This window comes from Lemur catta, chromosome 10 (genome assembly GCF_020740605.2).
Source record: "Lemur catta isolate mLemCat1 chromosome 10, mLemCat1.pri, whole genome shotgun sequence".
In the NCBI taxonomy this organism is placed as follows: Eukaryota; Metazoa; Chordata; class Mammalia; order Primates; family Lemuridae; genus Lemur; species Lemur catta.
The window spans coordinates 31,704,767-31,725,699 of NC_059137.1; the positions used below are offsets into that span (position 1 = coordinate 31,704,767).

A 20,933-nucleotide genomic window follows, 5' to 3' on the forward strand; every position below is an offset into this window, starting at 1 on the left:
GAGCTGCTACAGTGTATTGGGAAACAAACCATGATACTCACCACACTAGAAGCCAAGGCTGGACACCATTTCCACTTGTTTTCCACTTAGTGCCACATTGTAAGTCCACAAAAATTTCCTTCTTAAATGAAGATACAGTTAAGGGAAAACTATTGGGCTACAAAATTAGTTCAATTGAGATGGAAAATTTGATTGATAAATGGTACAGTGTGGGAAAAGTACTAGATTTATGTGAACTAAATTAACCTCCTGACTCTCAGTTTTCTCGTTTTCTAAGGTGAGAATGATGATGCCTACCTGGCTGGGTAGATGAAAGCTTACAGTCTTGACTTCAATAAATGATCAGTGTTATTATTATTGATTTAAAATAATGACATGAGCCACATGCAGAAATGCTGCTAAGGAGACATGGAAAACTCATATTTAATCATGTGTCTCCTCTTCAAATTAAGAGAGTAGACTATCCTCACAACTAACATGGCAGGGTAACTACTCAGACCTGTAATGCACTTGGTTCCTTGCTAGCTCTCTCCTTGTTCCCTGACTTACTACAGCAAGCTACCTTGGATGAGCTTTTTGACTTGTCTGAATCATATCTGTAAAGTGGAGTATCAATACCTATTTAATAGGGGGTGTGAGGATTCAATGAAATGTCTTATGTAAAGGGCTTAGCACAGGGAAAGTTACAAAGAAATAATAAACCCAAGCTATTATTTTATTACCAATAATAAAGCCATTATAACTTATCTGTGGAAAGAAAGTGTTGAAAAAAAGGGCAGGGTCTACACAGAGTCTAGTAAAAGAAAACCACAGACAGTGCATCCATGTGGCTTGTGCCTTCCCCAAGTGCAAGGAAATCCATTCCCATGACGGAGATGAGTCATGCATTGCACTCCACAGCTTGTTGAGGACAGCTCTACACGTGGTCTCCCTTTTGCTAGGATCCAGTCTCACTAAGTGACATAGCAGTTGGTTTCAATGAGGTTTTCTTAAAGGACAGAAAATGCTCTGAGCACTCAACTCGGAATACTCCAGACTTCTGAAAAAGTACATTTCTCTTTGAAAATTAGTCTATTAGTGTTTACTTTATCTATCTGTTATGATTTTGACTGGCCAATCCAGTCTCCCCTAAAGTCTAATTAAGTATGGATATTAGAACCTATTTTCATCAGGCCCTTTTGTTGGCAAGAACAGACACTCATCCAAACTTGCTGCAGGAGAGGGATGTTTATCGAATCTTAGGTGAATTGGAAGATAGGAGCTCAACTTGAGCAGGATCTCACAGGAACTTGAAAGTCCCTAGGGAACCAATTTTTCTCTCTATCATTTGAGGTCAATGTGTCTTTCTGTGTCTTTGCCTCTCCAACTTACTTAGTCTCTCAGTCTCTTTCTTTGTCTTGTTCCACTTCTCTCTGCATACGTGCTCCATTCTCTCCTATCTCCCAGCCTGCTTCCTCTGCTTACTTGTCCTGCTCTTGGCCATCATGGACACCCCAGCCCAGGGTTAATGAGGAAACCTCCTTGTCTCTTGGTTCATATTTACCCAGACAAAAAATGATGGGCCCAGCTCACCATTTCAAGCCAGGACACTAGCTGGCAACCTATGAATTGACTGCTTTTGGATTAGAAGTCCACTTCTGATCCAATCAGCTGTTATGAGGTGGAGAGGAGGTATCGCCTGGTACAAAAATAGCCATCCAGCACAGCAGGGCTGTAAGTGTGGGTATTCACCAGAAGTTGGCTTGTGTGGGTAGATACACTGAAATCATTCTATTAATACGACCATACTTTCTGAGCCAAAATTTAGGATAAATAGTACAAAAATTATCTGGGATACACTCTCTGATGGTAAAGGCAATCTGGGAGATGTAGCTCAGATGCTGAAATATTGGAACTTCTGAAGTATTCTGATAGCTAATGACAATAATGGAACAAGATTTTTGAAATTGAGACTTTCCTGGAAAATGTTAGTCACTATACAATACCTACCTACACCTCAGAATTGTTGAGAGGATTAAATGAGTTTATATTTGTAAATCAATTTGATAGTTTCCATATAAATATTAACTATCATCACATAGCAGAGGACTGGATAGTCCTTGATCTACGCTAATTCCACCTACCCTGTTAGGCCATCCCTGACTACTAGACAATCTGTCTCTTTCCACATTTCTCTTTAAATACAACATCAAACACAAAAGCTTGTGCTGAAAAGCAACCTAGAAGAGTGGCAGGCCAGGAGATGGTGGGGAGACAGAGCCAAAATGAAATCCAGGCTGCAGGAAAACGCCAGGACTCATGGATTTCAAATGCCTACACTCCACCTTTCTCTGAGGCCCACTTTGTCGATTTTAAAATGGCTGGATTTACACTGTACTGGCCACGGGACTTGCTGGTGCCACAGCAATTTGACGTTGCGGTGGTTTTGGTGAGAATATTCCAAGCCTCCAATACATGGACTCTGGAGAGTTTTACTATTTGTTTTTGAAGTGTTTGATTACTCTAAATAATTGGTAACTAGGTGTATTCGTTACTCACTGCTATATGGCAAATTACTCTAAAATTTAGAGGCTTAAGTCAACAAACATTTATTATTTCAGTTTCTGAAGGTCAAGAAGCAGCTTAGCTAAAGAGCTCTGCCTCGAGGTCTCTCATAATATTGCAGTCAAGATGGTAGCTGAGCGAAGAGTCATCTGAAGTCTTGCCTAGGATCGGAGAACACCCTTCCAAGATGGCTCTCACACACACAGCTGCCAAGTGGCTGCTGGCTGTTGGTAAGAGGGCTTGGTTTCTCTCCACGTGGGCTTCCCTACAAACTTGAATATCCTCACAAAAGGCCGACTGATTTTCCCCATAGCAAAGTATTTACAGACATATCTTAAAACCTTCACAGCAGGTATGGCAGCTTTGTACTCTGTGTGAAGTTAGCTAAGCTGGAACTATGTTTCTCAGAATTCTATTCCCTGTCTAGTTCTGGTTTAGTCTTGGCCATAAGAGACATTTTCGGTGAGATTTGGAAGGTGGAGATTTGGAAACAGGAGACATGTCTTTCACACTCTGAAGGTCTTCCTGGGCAACAGGCAGTGGAGCAGCTCACACAGCTTGTCGCTGACATCCTGGCTAACCTTATTGCCACAGGGCAGCGCCTGGTCCTGCAGCTTCTGCGGCTTCTCTGAGTTCTGTGCCATGAGGAAAGTGTGAGCATCAAGGTTGGAGTTGATGAGAGACAGAGGTAGGTTCCAGTTTGTTCTCATGGCGTTCCAGTGTTCCTTGAGGGCCACAGTTTGTCTTTACAGGTTCCAATTTGTCCTTAATCTTGTCCATATTCAGTTTCCTTCCCAGCTGCCAATCTGGCTGACCTACAGTGACTTCGGGCTCAGCACTAGACTCAGAGGCAACAGCAGCCCACGCAGACTGTGGCTACGATACTGCAAGCCTATGTTATTTTTCATAAAGCTGCTCAAAACTGCTCTGTTATTTCTATGCCTGTTCTACCACTAAGAAAACTGTTCTGTGAAACCTTGGGGAAGAGGATTAATGTCTGAAAAATGAAGAGTATGGTTTAGGTCCCTAATGGCTGTTTTAACATTAGTTGCTACTACTTTTGTCCTTTCATTCAAATTTCCAACTCAGCAATTCCATTTCTTGGTGTCTCTTCTAGAAAAATACTTGCTTGTGATTAGAAAGAGGCATGTTCATTGCAGCTTGCATATTGGATAATAAAGGCAGGCAGGAGGAGGCAGAAAGACAGAGAGACAGAGAGAAAGGAACATTGGAAACAACTTAAAGGTTCATCAATAGGAGAATGTATCAATAAACTGCGGTATTTCATAGGACTGATGAAGCATTGTATGTGCACTTTTTGGGTTTGCTTTGGTTTTGCTAAGCCATTTTGACTCCACAATTTTAAAGCTGGTGAATATTTTAATCCTAGGCACGTTCTCACCCAAGGACATTTTGATCCAAGTTATTGCTCTTAATTCTACCACAAATATGAGCAGTTAGTATCACAGACACAGCTAAAAAAGCAACAGATCAATGGAAGATGATGACAAGATAATGTTATTCCTCTGGAGCATCTCAAAGGATTTGCTTACAGTGTTCTCATAAATTAAGAATTAAATATAAACTACCAGTATTTTATCCAATCCATAATAAATATTTCTGGTAGAAATAATATAAAATAGGCTGAGCGTGGTGGCTCACGCCTGTAATCCTAGCACTCTGGGAGACCAAGGCAGGAGGATCACTCGAGGTCAGGAGTTCGAGACCAGCCTGAGCAAGACCGAGACCCCTGTCTCTACTAAAACTAGAAAGAAATGATCTGGACAGCTAAAAATACATAGGAAAAAATTAGCCGGGCATGGTGGCACATGCCTGTAGTCCCAGCTACTCGGGAGGCTGAGGCAAGAGGATTGCTTGAGCCCAGGAGTTGGAGGTTGCTGTGAGCTAGGCTAATGCCACGGCACTCTAGCCCAGGCAACAGAGCAAGACTCTGTCTCAAAAAAAAAAAAAAAAAGAAATAATAAAAAGTAAAATTGACAATGGCTAAAACTGCACATGATAAATGTTAGATCTGCTAACTCTAACTTGGGAAAACAGGACTTGCTGGAAATACTGACCATAAATATTACTTAACATGGTAGAAACACTAATCAATAAATTTAAAATAGAAACTTTTCACAGAAAAGACTTGATCCTATTAATTCCATTAATTATAATTTCAGTTAAATTTTATTTTATTTATTTTCAGTGAAATTTTAAAATCTAAAAATTTGGAAATTAACTGTGCTAGCTGATCAAGGAATTAAATGAGATTAATAGAGTTGTCTCCAGAAAATATATTCTCAACAAAAATTTGTGAATATGGTATAATCATGATTGACCTTTTTATGTTCATAAACTTCGATTCAAAATATCCTTGTGTCAAAAAAAAATAGGGTAAAAATAGCAGGGTCAAAATCCTGGTGTTAAAAAAGTCCTGTTTCTCTCCAGAGACCCCATGCTCTATCACGATTATTCTTTCTCAGTTCTTAGGAGTTAATTCTTGGCCAGAGCAGTGGTTCATGCCTGTAATCACAGCATTTTGGGAGGCCGAGGTGGGAGGATCACTTGAGGCCAGGAGTTTGAGACCAGCCTAGACAATACAGTGAGACCCTTCTGTCTCTACAAAAAATTAAAAAATAAAATTAGCCAGGCATGGTGGTGCACGCTTGTAGTCCAAACTACTTGGGAGGCTGAGACAGGAGGATTGCTTGAGCTCAGGAGCTCAAGGCTACAGTGAGCTATGATGACACCACTATACTCCAGTCTGGATGACAGAACAAGACTCTGTCTCTAAACAACAACAATAACAAAGAGTTAATTCTTATAATTCATTCTGATGATTTCATGGATCTGAGCCAGGCATTGTCCATTCTCCCAGGACCCATATACTAAAGAGTAAAATTCTACCAATCAGGCAGCATTTCTATGTGTCTCCTGTTGATGTCTTCTTTTTCTGGACTTTTGTTTCAGATTTCTTCTCTAATCTGATAGAAAGTTCTTTTGTCTGTCTTTGCTAGAGTCTTCATATATTGGGGACTGTGTTTATTTTTTTGATGGAAGTTCTCCTTGGTTGTCACACAGAAATGTGGTGCCCACAATTGCATTGTCAGCCAATTAATTTTCCAATCTCCTCACACCCCTACCATGTCCACAGCCACTCCTCAGGCACTTAGTGATGCAGGTGTTAACTCCCAGATGCTTTGGTAATAAAAATCCTTCTGACTGGATAATAAAAAAGAATGACTACAATTTATTGTGTGTCTCCCATATGCCAGACACAGTTCCAAGTACTTTACATGCATTGTCCATTTAATTCTTAGACTGTATTCAAAGCCAGGAGGAAGGGAAAAGGTTGCTAAGCAAAAGGGTACTACAGAGCAATGGTTGTCAAAGGGTGATTCTGGGCCAGCAGCAGCACCTTGAGCTCATTAGAAATGCAAATTAAATTCACAGATCTTGCCCCAACCAAAACCTCTGAGGCTGGGCCCCAGGAAAGCTGTGGTAACAAACTCTCCGAATGATTCCTTTGCACTTTGAGAAGCAATGCTGTACAGTTAAGGTAACAAAGGAGGGTCCAGTGTATACCAACCAAAATCCCCAAAGCATTTTTCATGGAATTTGACAAGTTGATTCTAAAACTCATCTGCAAGAGAAAATGGTCAAGAATAGAGAAGAAATTTGTCAAAAGAACATTCTGTCAGATTAAAAAAGAAATCTAAAACAGAAGTCCAGGAAAAGAAGACATCAAGAGGCGAACACATAAGAATGCTGCCTAATTGGTAGAATTTTACTCTTCAGTGTATGGGTCTTGGGAGAGTTGACAATCCCTGGCACAGATCCATGAAATCAAGATGGCATTTGCCCTAGCAGATAGTATTTTATAAACTTATAGAAGTTAAATCTGCATGTCGCTATACAAAAATAGACAATTAAATCCAAAGAATAAAACAGGGCCCAGAACAGACTCTTAGACATGTAGAAATATTGTACATTTAAACCATAGAGGAAAAGATTGATTAGTCCACAAGTAAGGTTGATAGAATTAGCTGTCCATTTACACAGGTATAATATTCCTACTCTGCATCATATAAAAAGAAAGATTCTAGATGGATTTTTAAATTGCATGTGCCAAGGTGGGAGCATTGCTTGAGGTTAGGAGTTCAAGACTAGCCTGAGCAACGTAGAGAGATCCTGTCTCTACAAAAAATAGAAAAATTAGTCAGGCATGGTGGCACATGCCTGTAGTCCCAGCTCGTCAGGACGCTGAGGCAGGAGGATTGCCTGAGCCCAGGAATTTGATGATGCCACCGCACTCTAGCCTAGCAATGAAGTGAGACCCTGTCTCAAAAAATAAATAAATTAAGTAAATTAAATTAAATTACATGTAAAAAATATATACAAGTATTAAAATAAAATACAGAACTTGTCTGTATTATCAGAAAAGGAAATACAGGCCGGGGGGCAGTAATCATACCTGTAATCCCAGCAATTTGTGAGGCCAAGGCAGGAGGATCACTTGAGGCAAGGAGTTCAAGATGAGCCTGGGCAACATAGGGAGACCCCTGTACCTACAAAAAAATTTTTTTTAATTAGCTGGGTGTAGTGGTGTGTGCCTGTAGTCCCAACTATTCAGGAGGCTGAGATAGGAGGACTACTTGAGCCCAGGAGTTCCAGGTTACAGTGAGCTATAATTGTACCACTGCACCGATCTGGACAAGAGAATGAGACCCTCTCTCTTAACATAAAAAAAAAAAGGAAATATATACAGCAGAATCCTCAGATAACGCTATTTTGTTATAACAATTGATGAGAAAATATAATTGGCTTCCTTACAAGGCTTTTTGCTTAAGGTCTTAGTTTCCAAGAAACTATTGACAACGTTAAGTGAGGACATACTGTACTTTCTTATGTAAAATGCAAAAAGCAAAGCCATACTGGACAGGAATGATAAATTTGATTATATAAGAATTTACTTCTACACACATAGCTCTCAGATCTTGGTTTCTAATATCATTCTCCAATAAAAGGGACCAGGATTCCTTGAAAAAATGGCTGATTCTAGGATCTGTGTAGGAAATACATAAGATAAGCCTCAAGCATTTTATAGTGCTAGGAAGTAAAGAAGAGCTAAAAATACACACACACACACACACCACACACAATTATGGAGATGTGCTGATGGGATGCAGGAGCCAATCGAAAGTGCTTCCAATGGCCAAAGCTGGAACAATTTCAGCAAGAAAATTAAAAAACTAGTATTGAATTATAACCCAAAGTATAAAATAAATAACCATGGTCCATACTGATACAAATAAATAAATGAACAAATAAATAGAGAAGAATAGGCAAATCTCCCATGAAGAAGAATTCCACATAATCTAGTAATATGAAGATATTCCACCCACAAGGAGGTGGAACACAACTCCCCACTTTGTATGTGTGGGTTGTGTAGTGACTTCCTTTAAAAGGGTGCAGTATGGAACGGGGGGGGGGGGGGGCAGCGGGAAGGAAGAGTAACTTTACAGTGGAGAAACCCAGCAAACACTGCCTCAGTCAGGTGACCAAGGTTAATATCACTAGTGATAAGTCATGCCGATAGTCTGTACCCTTGAAATGATGTGATGAGAATGGCACTTTACCTCTGTGGTTTTCCTCCCCAAACCCAAACTCTAGTTTCAACATCACCCAAATCCCAACTGAGGGACATTCTACAAAACACCTCCTCAAAACATCAGGGTCATCAAAAACAAGGAAAATCTGAGAAACATTCACAACCAAGAGGAGCATAGAAGACATGATGACTACATTTAATATGTTATTGAGGATGGGACCATGCAAGAGAAAAAAGACATTAGGCAAGAACTAAGGAAATCTGATAAAGTATGGGCTTTCATTTCTAATAATGTATCTACTATATTGGTTCATTAATTATGGCAAAGGTACCATACTAATGTAAGATGTTAACAACAGGGAAAATGGGTTTGGGGCATATGGGAATACTGTGTACCATCTTCACAATTTTTCTGTAAATCTGAAGCCATTCAAAAACAAAAAGTTTATTTTTAAAAATTGACATCTATGTGATAAAAACATCTTTAACAATGTTAAAAGACAAGAAAATCAAAACAATGAGGTACTATTTTCAGACATCAGAGTCACCAAAATTTAAAACTGTTTGGAAAAATGGATTTTCTTACATTATGATGAAAGTGTAAATTGATAGGACCTTTTTGGAGGGCAGTAGCTATTAGAATTTAAAATGTGCAATCCTAAGTATCTAGAGAAATACTACTTGCACAAATGGAAAAAAGGGCATGCACAAGGGTTTACTGAAGCATCATTTAAAAATAAAAGAAGCAAAAACTTAACATTTATCAAAAGGGAAATGATTAAATAAGCTATGGAATAGTCAGTGTAGAACACCATATTTTATTGACTCCAGGATATCATCAATTATAGACTTCATTATTTTATGTATCATTAAGAAAGAAAAATGCTCCTAATTAAACTATGACACAAAGCTTTCTTACCATTTATAATTTTTATTTTATACTTATTGAAAAAGCTAATTGAGACTTAATACATAGATTCTAAATTTCATGTCATCCTTGTGCATACTTTAAAAAGATTCATGAAATAAATTGATTAAGGCACATCTAAAGCCTCTTCTCAGAGTCTGACCCTTCTGAATAATTTTTAGACTCAGAATCATCAATATTCCAGGCTGCTAACCTCCATTCTGCAAGTTTTGATGCATACCCAGCAGGCAATGACAGCTACATCACTACTGCTGCCTAGCTGACAGCCACTGTAAGATGCATACCAATTTGAGAGATCGTAAAATGTGAATAAGAAAGCGTGCCTTAGAATAATGAAACAACGTATTGTGCAGGAGCTAAAGGAATCCGGGAACTTCATACGTGCCACCACAGAAAATTCTGATTCATATTGCTAAGAAAAAATAGCAAGTTGCCAAAAATAATACACAGTATGAGCACATTTATGGGAAAAAGCAAAACAAACCTCTCTCTATATATATCTGGGACAGACACTGAAGATTCGGTTACTCATATTCACAATTCCCCCTTACTGTGCCATTCTGTACTTTAGATCTTGAAAGTAACTTTCCCAGAGCCCTGTTGAGAGGTCATGTAATAAAGCTCTGGCCAAAGAGTTGTAAGCAGACATTCCCCTAGGCTTCCTCTCCTGAATGAAAACGTAAAACTTCACAAGAAGATGACTTTTGGCCTTTCCTGTCCAGTACCTAAACATAATTCTTAGAGAAGCAGCAATCGTCTTATGACTACAAGGACAAAAGCCACATGCTGAGGGTGGCGAACTAAAAGAAAGAGTCTAGGCCCAGCACGGTGACTCATGCCTGTAATCCTAGCATTCTGGGAGGCCAAGGCTGGCGGATCACTCGAGGTCAGGAGTTCAAGACCAGCCTGAGCAAGAGCAAGACCCCATCTCTACTAAAAAAAGTAGAAAGAAATTAGCTGGACAACTAAAAATATACAGAAAAAATTAGCCAGGCATGGTGGTGCATGCCTGTAGTCCCAGCTACTCGGGAGGCTGAGGCAGGAGGATTGCTTGAGCCCAAGAGTTTGAGGTTGCTGTGAGCTAGGCTGATGCTATGGCACTGTAGCCTGGGCAACAGAGTGAGATTCTGTCTCAAGGAAAAAAAAAGAAAAGAAAAGAAAAGAAAAGGAAAGAAAGAAAAGGAAAGAAAGAAAGAAAGAAAGAAAGAAAGAAAGAAAGAAAGAAAGAAAGAAAGAAAGAAAGAAAGAAAGAAAGAAAGAAAGAAAGAAAGGAAAAGAAAGAAAGAAAGAAAGAAAGAAAGAAAGAAAGAAAGAGTCTAGTCTCCTGATGACATTCTATTGATCCTATTGACAAAGAATCCATTTGTCAATAGGTTCCTGGAAACTGAGACTTTAAGAGAAAAAACAGATAAGGAAACCAACTTTTTTCTTCTCATCATCACTATAAAGAAACAACATTGAAGGAAATAATGTTATTTGAGGACCTGCTGTATTTCCTTTTCTAATAATACAAACAAGTTCTGTATTTGAATGTAATACTTGTATAATTTTTTTACACGTAGCTTTGAAATCCATCTGGAATCTTTATATGATGCAGAGTAGAAGCCTGCTGAGCTGAGCTACCATGCATTGCCACTGTTTCGCCGCCTACCCCTGGGCTTCTTTGATTTTTTTTGTGGTAAAATATACACAATGTAAAACTTACCATTTTAACCATTTTTTGAGTGTACAGATAAGTGGCATTAAGTACATTCACATTGTTGTGCAACCATTATCACATCCTTTCAGATGTTTTGCCATCCCAAACTCTGTAGCAGTTAAACACTAACACACCCTTGCTCTACTCTCACCCTCCAGTAACCACTATTTTACTTTCTGTTTTTATGTATTTGACTATTCCAAGAACCTCATATAAGTGGAATCATACAACATGTGTTCTTTTGTGTCTGGTTTATTGCACTTAGCATAATGCCTTTAATGTTTACCCATGTTGTACCATGTAACAGAATTTCGACTCTTTTTTAAAGCTAAGATTCCACTGAATGTATTTGTTAATCATTCATATAGGGACATTTGTATTGTTTCCCTGAGCTTCTTTTTGAATGGGACAAATGAACTGCTTCCTTTTGTTGGGTTTTCACTTCCTTGTGGCCAAATAAATTCCTAACTACAAGTCATACATGTGTAGAGATCCAAGGGTAAAAATACCTGAAAAATGCACACTGCACAGGATAACTCTGGAGGTGACAGTAGTCTAGCGAGGATACTTTTTTCTCCTTTTTAAAATCAGAACACTTTACAGTCTTGAATTTCCTGCTACTTATCATGTTCTCTGGTATTTCCCAAGGATTGCCAGCATAATAGTTTCATACAAAAGATCCTGACATACAAAAATACACATTATGATGATTATTATATTAATAACAATAATGATTATCTTAGCACTTATCATTTATTGAGCTTTTTCTGCATACCTGGCACTGTGCTAAGCACTTGACACTATCTCATTTAATGTTCACAAAAGCCCTGTGAAGCATATGACTATTATCAGCTCCATTTTATGTAGGTAGACACTGAAGCTTGGGCAGGTAACTTACCCAAGGCCACACAGAGTTACATCAGACATTGGAACCTGGGTCTGTCTCCCCGCAAAACACCAGTTCTTTACCACTAACCTTAATTGGAAAAAAAGCAAAATCAATAGACTTAACGTGAGGAGTACAAGGGGCATCGTGTGTAAATTCAGGTCAGTCCCTGGTGGGGTCTCTTTGAGTACCTTCTGGGCGCACACCACCGGCCCAGCCCGACACGCACGAACCCAGCGGAGCCAGACCAGACTCCCGTTGTGATCCTTTCGGGATTTGCCTCATCGCCGCCGTCTGAGCTCCGCGGGCGACTCCCCTCCGCAGCCACTGGCTCCTCCTAGGCAAGCGCACCGCGACCCGGAACTGGGCCGGACTCCGCGTGTCCCGAGCGCGGCGGCGCCAGGGCGGAGGGATTGCGCCGGGCAGAGCCGCGCGGCCGGTGGGCAGGGCCTCTGTGTAAGCCGCACAGTTACGCGGGCTTCGGATCTGCGGAATGAATGGCATGGACACCAATTGTCAAGTGGAAGGAGTCGCAAGAAGTTTGAATTGCCCAATTCTTTCATTCACCGATCCATTTATTCCAGAAACACGTATTAGTGAATGCTGTGTGTGGGCACCCAGCTGGTAGAAAGACCGTGCTCCGTGCGCTCCCACACTTGATGGCTACAACAGCATGAGCGGGGGTGGAGGACTAGGGGATACGAAGGATGTTCCTTGATTCCACCCCCATCCCCGCCCCCAGCATCCTAATACGAGAATACTTACTGCAAGACAACCCGCCTCTATCAGGGTTCATGTCTACGCAATTCTGTTTTCTTAAAAGTTAGTTTCGCAGATCTGCAGCAACCTGTGCCAATATTGCATAAATTCCTCTTTTCCTCCATGTCTGCTTCAAGTCACTCCTTCACCCTCCATCCCAATTCTTCCTCCCCGCGCCCTACCAGCTTCCCCTGAATAGTTGTTTAAAAAATTGTAGAAATGCTCAGCCTTGAAACCACTTTTTTTTTTTTTTTTTTTTTTTTTGAGACGGGGTCTCATTCTGTCCTCTAGGCAGGAATGCAGTGCTATAATCATAGTTCACTGTAACTTCCAACTTCTGGGCTCAAGCAATTCTCCTGCATCAGATTCCCCAGTAGCTGGGACCATGGGCACATTGCCCAGGCCTGCTTTTTGTTTTTATTTTGTTTCAGAGACAGGGGTGTGGGGGGCGTATTTCTATGTTCCAGACTGGTCTTGAACTCTTGGCCTCAAGCAGTCCTCCCATCTTAGCCTCCCAAAGTGCAGGGATGACAGGTGTGAGCCACCAGCTCTGGGCCTGAAACTTGTGAACTAAAATAAAATCTTAAGGTTTCCCCCGGCCCCCATCCCCCACCGGCTGACTAAATGGACCCCCACTCGGCCAAGAGGATATCCTAAAACTACATTGCCTGACAGGAGGAGGGAGGTCAGATGTGCCTCACCATGCCCCCTCCCTTCTTGGAGATATCCTTTGTGACCCATTAACAAGCCTAAGGGTATGCAAGACAAACTGCAAGGCCCTCAATTTACACAACAAATATATGTCAGGTGGCTTGTCTCTGATTAACAGACTTCCTTATCTTAAAATATTCCAAGCCTTTAGAGAAAGCTTCATGTCTTTAACCAATTACAAGCCAAAGAATCTTTAAACCTACTTAAAACTTGGAAGACCCCACTTCGAGATGGCCCACCTTTTTGGGCCAAACCAATGTGTGCCTTCCATGTATTGATTTATGACTTTACATGTAATCCTTGTCTCCCTGAAATGTATAAAACCAAACTGTAACCCACCCACAGCGAGTCCACTTGCTCAAGGCTTCTTGGGTGTGGCTCTAGGTCATGGTCCTCAAATTTGGCTCAGAATAAATCTCTTTAAAATTATTTTACAGAGTTTGGTTTCTTTTCCATTTACAAACCATTTTCTTTTATTTCTGGAATATATGGTCTTTAACTCATTAAGAAATAGCGTGGGTGGCTGGGCGCGGTGGCTCACGCCTGTAATCCTAGCACTCTGGGAGGCCGAGGTGGGTGGATTGCTCGAGGTCAGGAGTTCGAGACCAGCCTGACCAAGAGCAAGACCTCGTCTCTCCTAAAAAATAGAAAGAAATTATCTGGCCAACTAAAAATATATATAGAAAAAATTAGCCGGGCATGGTGGCGCATGCCTGTAGTCCCAGCTACTCGGGAGGCTGAGGCAGTAGGATCGCTTAAGCCCAGGAGTTTGAGGTTGCTGTGAGCTAGGCTGACGCCACGGCACTCACTCTAGCCCGGGCAACACAGCGAGACTCTGTCTCAAAAAAAAAAAAAAAAAAGAAATAGCGTGGGTGCGCATGTGTGTGATTTTATAATTTCCCAGTCCCAAAAAGCTTTTCATCTATCCAGTATTATAAGCAAGTATACCAATCTGGTAGATTCCTTGACACTGTCCCCACCCCCACATTTCCAAATCCAATATATTATCAAGTCAATTTTGTGTCCCTCAATCTCACAAGCCTGTCTTTGTCACACCATCTCCACCCACCACCTTAGTCCACACTCTTACCTGGATTACTACTATACCCACTTTCAATTTCATTTTTGCTTCCTTGCTAATCCATTCTCCCGAGGCAGAGTAATTTTCTTAATATACAAATCGAATCTGTCATTGGATGCCTAACACCTGTTAATGACTTACCTTTGTTTCAAGGATAAAGACCAAAACTCTTAGTGGGACCTGCAATGTGACCCTGCCAAAATCTTAACTCTCTTTCACTCTGTTCACTCTCTGCCTTTCTGTCTCACCCACTGACCTTCTTTCAGTTCCTTAAAAACACCCTCCTGCCTCAGGAACTTGGCACATGCTATTCCTGCTGCTTAGTGTGTTCTTTTCCTTGCTCATGACATTCTTAACACCTACATCCTCTAGGTCTCAGATTCAGCATCACTTAAGAGAAACTTTCTCTTTGTCTCCCAGACCAAGTCATTACAAAGCTAAATTCCAGACTCCCGGCCTGGCACAGTGGCTCACGCCTGTAATCCTAGCACACTGGGAGGCCAAGGCAGGAGGATCACTTGAGGTCAGGAGTTTGAGACAAAGATAAAATCTACCATGTAAGCATGATTAAAGCAAAAAAGTGTGTGTGTTCAGAATTTCATTTGCTCTTCCAAGTGCACTCTTCACTTTTCTCTGCCATACTTTATGCCCGAGGAGTGTGACTTGTGTGGACTACACCAACATCTCCCTGCCCCTCTGGCCAGTGGGAAGCACAGGTAAGAGTTCACTGCAAGTGGCATTGTCAAGTTGTTTATCCTCTGTTCCCTCCAGGGCAGCTCCAGGCTGGCTGCTCCTCAACTAAGAGCCAGCTACAGCTTCTGTCAGGCAGCTGTCTCCATGGAGCTTTCTTGGTCTCCAAGTTCCAGGAACTGCCCCTCCTCTTCCTCCTTCAGGCTAAAGGGTGCCAGCAGCAATGCTGTCACATATGCATTATTACTTGTGGTTCGCCTAATCTCCACCCACTCTGTTGTAAATAGTCCTTGTAGTTAGCACTCCTCAAATTACCCTCTTGAAGTGTGCCATCTGTTTCCTCTAGGGACCCTGACTGAGACATGGCCCCAGGGAATTGTTCATGTAACTAAAATTTACCTCACTGATGTCGAAACTTTTCCTTATGGCCAATAAGGGATTATCTAGTCCTTTCTATTTATAAAATGGAATGCTATGTGGTTATTGAAGAATCATGTTTTTGAAAATAGAAACAGGATACAAATAATATGTTGAATTTGATCTCGAATTTATTTTAAAAAATTATGACAAATGTGTATGTGTGTATAAGATTCAACAAATACACTCCAAAATGTTAATAGTAGCTTTTAGAGTGTCAGAATTATTTTTTCTGTATTTTTTCTTCTATTTTCCTGTTTTTCTGCAATAATGATACATTATTATTATAATGATATATATGTATTTGCAGTTGTTACTTTAAAACGTTTTTACTTGATTCAATTCCAGTTATAAATTAATTCATTAAAGTATAAATTAAATAAGACAATGAAAATGTATTGCCTAGGATGTTACTTGGCACAAGGTGGTTAACTCAATATATCAATAATAATTTATTGTTACAAATCAATGTTTTTCATACTTCTCTGCTTTACTAAACAAAATACAGACAACACAAATTAGCCCTTTCTGGATGACTTGGGAATATTAATTATTATATTATGTTTTAATAGAATGATGCTCTGGGCTCATTTAATTCAATTCTATCATTAAACATGCAAAAAAAATCTGTAAAATAGAATCATCCCCAGAGAGGTTAAGTGACTTCCCTGAGATCATATACAGCTAATTAGTGCTCTCAGCTCATTTTTTCTCTCTAAAGACTTCCTTCAAGATGCTTCCTTTCCTCTAGAGAAATATTTCTTTTCCTATATTTGTCTCTACCCATAACTTAGTTAATTCTATTACAAGCTTTTTCTTTAAGTAACCGTATTTCTATCTTTGTCATAGTACATTGTGTACAGTTTTTTCTTCTTCTCTTTGCCTCAGTTCTGTTTTGATTTTGGAAATACACTTAATCAGGTGAAATGAGTACTAGTGATAGGTACAGAGAAAGGAAATAAAAAAAATTCAGAGTAAAGTTAGATTTAAGAATGAATGCCATCAATTTTTAGAGTACATGTCTTGTACTCCCCTTCAGAAATCACACAAATGTGGTTGGGCAGTGTGGCTCAGGCCTGTAATCCTAGCACTCTGGGAGGCTGAAGCAGGAGGATTGCTTGAGCTCAGGAAGTTTGAGACCAGCTTGAGCAAGAGTGAGACCCTGTCTCAACTAAAAATAGAAAAAAATTAGCTAGGCGTGGTGGCACACATCTGTAGTCTCAGCTACTTGGGAGCCTGAGACAGGAGAATCACATAAGCCTAGGAGTTTGAGGCTGTGGTGAGCTATGATCGCACTCTAGCTTGGGCAACAGAGCAAGACCCTGTCTCTAAAAAAATAATAATAATAATAATAATACTAAAAAGAAATTTTTAATTTTTATGAAGTCCAATTCATCAATTGTTTCTTGTCTAGTTAGTGAATTGTGTTGTGAGAAATAATTATCTATCCTAAGGTCATGAATTCTATGTTTTCTTCTAGAAACTTTATGATTTTACCTTTCACATTCATGCCCCTACTAAACGTACCTTTCCTAGAATTTTGATACACACAATAATAATCCTTAAGTAGTATTTAAAGCCGTGGCAATGAGTGAGATCATTGAGAAAGGGTAAAGAGATAGGAGAGGGGGACCAATTTATGTCAATCAAATTTCCAACAGGATTGTTCATAGAACTTGACTGTGATGAGCCGCAGTAATCACTATAGCTCTGTGAGCCACACTGAAGCCATCTTGTGTACAGGCTCACTGCTGCTGTGTGATTCATAGGCCCATGACCTATGAGCTGAGAGAAAAATACATGAATAACAGAAAAAATAAGTGATTAACTTGTAAGTGATTGTTTAAAATCACTAGGTGTGTATAGTTACATTGTACTACGCTTGGCTGTTCCTTGGAGAAATGTTCCTTGGATGTTCCTCAAAGAAATGTTCCTTGATTTAACTGATGCTATCTGCTTCTGTAAGGTTGCTTGCTTATGAATTATTGTAATCAACATGTTCTGAGCTGTATGTGTATTGTTAGTATTGTTAGTGGTGAAGGTATATTACCCCTGCCCACTTTAAGATCGGGGCCATTCTCTGTGTCTGGACTTTCCCGGAACAGGGGTGGTCGCTGGCCAGCTAATACAGACTCACTAATTTGGCTCAATTCAGCTTTCAAGTGGTCATTTTCTCGCGTCTCAGACCATAACATTGACTAGCTAATTCTAATATTTGTCTGAAAGAAAAATTGATCAAGAATAGTCCAGAGACTTTTGCAAAGAGCAAATTGATGGGGTTTGCTTTATCAGATATTAAAACATTTTATAAAGATACGTAATTTAAAATGTACATTATTCTGGAGAAATAGAAAATTTTGTCAAAGAAACAAAATAGAGTTCAAATATAAATAGGGATTTCTAAGCACAAGGGAAAGGATATACAAGTTCATAAATGATATTGAAACAACCATCTATCCATTTGGAAACAAAATAAAATCCTTACTGTACATTAAGACAAAGATAAATTCCAGATGGATTATGAAAGCTTAGCATTAAGAAATCGTTCAAGTATTAAAAGCAAATATAGGAAATTTGTTTAAAATCTTGATGAATATCTTATGCAAATGCAAAATAATGACAAATTGTGGAAAAATTGTCTTCTGCATGAGATCATAAGCAAAGTTAGAGGAGAAGCAAATTAAAACAAATGAGATGCCATTTTTCAGGATCAGATTAGGAAAAATTTGTTAATCAAAAAACATCCATTGTGTGACTTAATGGATATGCTGGTGCATTGTTAATGCACACTTAAATTAGTATAATAAATTAGTATAATTTTTTTGGAGGACAGTGTCTATTAGTTAGAATTTTATTTTTTTTATTTTTTTTTTTTTTTGAGACAGAGTGTCACTTTGTTGCCCTGCCTAGAGTGAGTGCCGTGGCGTCAGCCTACCTCACAGCAACCTCAAACTCCTGGGCTTAAGCAATCCTACTGCCTCAGCCTCCCGAGTAGCTGGGACTACAGGCATGCACCACCATGCCCAGCTAATTTTTTCTATATATATATTTTAGTTGGCCAGATAATTTCTTTCTATTTTTAGTAGAGACGGGGTCTCGCTCTTGCTCAGGCTGGTCTCGAACTCCTGACCTCAAGCGATCCACCCGCCTCGGCCTCCCAGAGTGCTAGGATTACAGGCGTGAGCCACCGCGCCTGGCCTAGTTAGAATTTTAAATGTGCAACCCTTTCAATCTAGAAATCCCACACCTGCATAAACATTCTAGAGATATACATGTGCACGAAGGGGCATTTATGCAGGAGTTCACTAGAACATAAATATTGATAAAAGGTGTCTGAAAGTTATAAAGTAACCATACTGTGTAATATTGCATTTAATTGAATCTAATATGACATCAATTATAAGACTCATCATTATTTTGTGTACTACTAAGAAAAACAATGCTACCAAACCATGATACGATACCTTCTTATGTAGAATTTATATTTTATATTTAATGAAAGATATTTTAGACTTATTTGACTGTAGATTTCTAAATCATGTTTCACTTTTTTGCACTTAGAAAATAGAAAATATAAAGGAAATAAAAGGGTTAGGTTACTCTTAAAACAACTTCACATTGAGGATTTGACTCTTCTGAATCACCTGTTTAAAAATTTTTATGGGTACATACTAGTTGCATATCTTCATAGGGTACATGTGATGTTTTGATACAGGCATGCAATGTGAATTAATCAAGTCAGCATAATTGGGTATCCATCACCTCAGGCATTTATCATTTCTTTATGTAAGGAACATGCCAATTCCACTCTTTCAGTTATTGTAACGTATACCCTAACTTGTTGATTATAGACACTTTGTTGTGCTATCAAATATTGTTAATTCTATCATATATTTTTGTATCCATTAACCATCTCCACTTTATCACCTCCTCCCCCCTACCCTTCCCAGCCTCTGGTAACCATCATTCTACTCTCTGTCTCCGTGAGATCAATTGTTTTTGATATTTAGCTCCCACATATGCGTGAGAACACATGAGATATGTCTTTTTGTGCTTTGCTTATTTCCCTTAACGTAATGTTCTCCAGTTCCATCCATGTTGCTGCAAATGGCAGGATTTCATTCTTTTTTGTAGCTATATAATATTTCATTGTGCATATATATCACAATTTATTCATTTATTCATCTGTTGATGGACACTTAGGTTGTTCTGAATCAGTTTTGTATCAGAGTCAATAATGATGTGCTTTTCCCCATCAAGTTGTCCTGTGTGTCATCCAAAGCATCGGTGATACAGCATTTCTTTAAAAAAGTGTTTCTCTATTTTAGTTTCTAGGATTTTCTGTGAAGCCACTGACACCCATTCTCAGGTTTTGATAAACATGTAAATCTTAATGTGAAAAATTATATGTCAAAAATTGATGAAATATGTGTGTTATGCAGAAACATCTCTTCTAGTACATATTAAATGAGAGTAGCAATTTGCAAAAAAAGTACGGTATAATTTCATATATGAAAGAAAAAGCTAAGTGTTTCTGTTGCAAACACCACAGATTGGCTCCCCACAGCCATTCATAATCCTCTCTGCTTTTTAACGTTTAACAGCTTTATTGAGAAATTAGTACATTTATACTGTTGTGCAACCATCACCATGATCCAATTTAAAAGCACTTCCATCCCCACTGGTGGTAAGGAGAGCACACTAGGTGGGGGCAGGGGCTGTGGAGGGAATGCCAGGAAGTGGGCAGGGTCTAGTTAAGACTGCAGGGTGGCTTTGGGCTTACAGAATGGCAAGGACCAGTTTCTTATGTTGAAAGAATGGCATAAAGCTCCAGTTTCACATATATTTTCTTCACATATATTTTCTTTCTATTTTATCATTTAAGACATATGCATTACTCTCTACAATGTACAGGCTCCAAGCAAGAGGACTGCCTTTCCTATGTTCCCACATTTGTAGGTGTAGGAGGGTAGTATTACAATGCACTGCAATGAGTACAACAACAGAGCAAAATGCTGGAAGGAGTCAGGGTGGGGGTGGGAGGAGGGGAAGGGGGATTACAAAATGAGGTGGTGCAGGTCATGTCCAAATATGCACTTACCAGGGAAATGGCACTGGGGGCAGACTCTAAGCCACGTCTTATGAGTCCACAATCTTTATTTGATCCCCTCCACTGTGTTCCACAGCATTCTGCATTAAGCCCATCAGCTCTTATAATGTATTGTACCTGCCAGATTAGTTGTCAGTAATCTCCATTAGACTGCAAACTCTTTAAAGGCATAGACTGAATCTTGCCTATAATTAAACCCCCAGCTCTATCATAGTTCCCGACACAGAGTAAGCCTCATCTCCATAAAAATATGATGAAGGACTACATCCTTTGTGCCAAGGGTTGTGTAATAAAAATGAATGACACTTCAGTTCTACCTTCTTGGAGCTTACACTCAAGGGGGGATGGAAGATAGGCTCCCCATAATAATGTAAATTGAGGAAAGGAGCCCTAAACAGAGGGGCAAATAACCAGGGATGGGCCTGCAAAAGGTAAAACCATTAATCCTCCCGCTAGTCCCCAGGATTATCACTGTGGTCCCAAAGTAATTTTGC

At 39.6% G+C, this 20,933-nt stretch overlaps 1 long non-coding RNA gene across 1 annotated transcript; it reads right to left on the bottom strand.

Moving 5' to 3' along the window:
- Positions 1-7,073: 7,073 nt before the first annotated feature.
- On the bottom strand, positions 7,074-20,486 carry LOC123645906. The gene is made up of 4 exons (XR_006737735.1): positions 20,431-20,486; positions 11,684-11,761; positions 11,295-11,466; positions 7,074-7,115 (listed from the first exon to the last, which is right to left on the bottom strand). It is a non-coding gene; the product is annotated as an uncharacterized LOC123645906 (long non-coding RNA).
- Between the last annotated feature and the right edge of the window lie 447 nt (positions 20,487-20,933).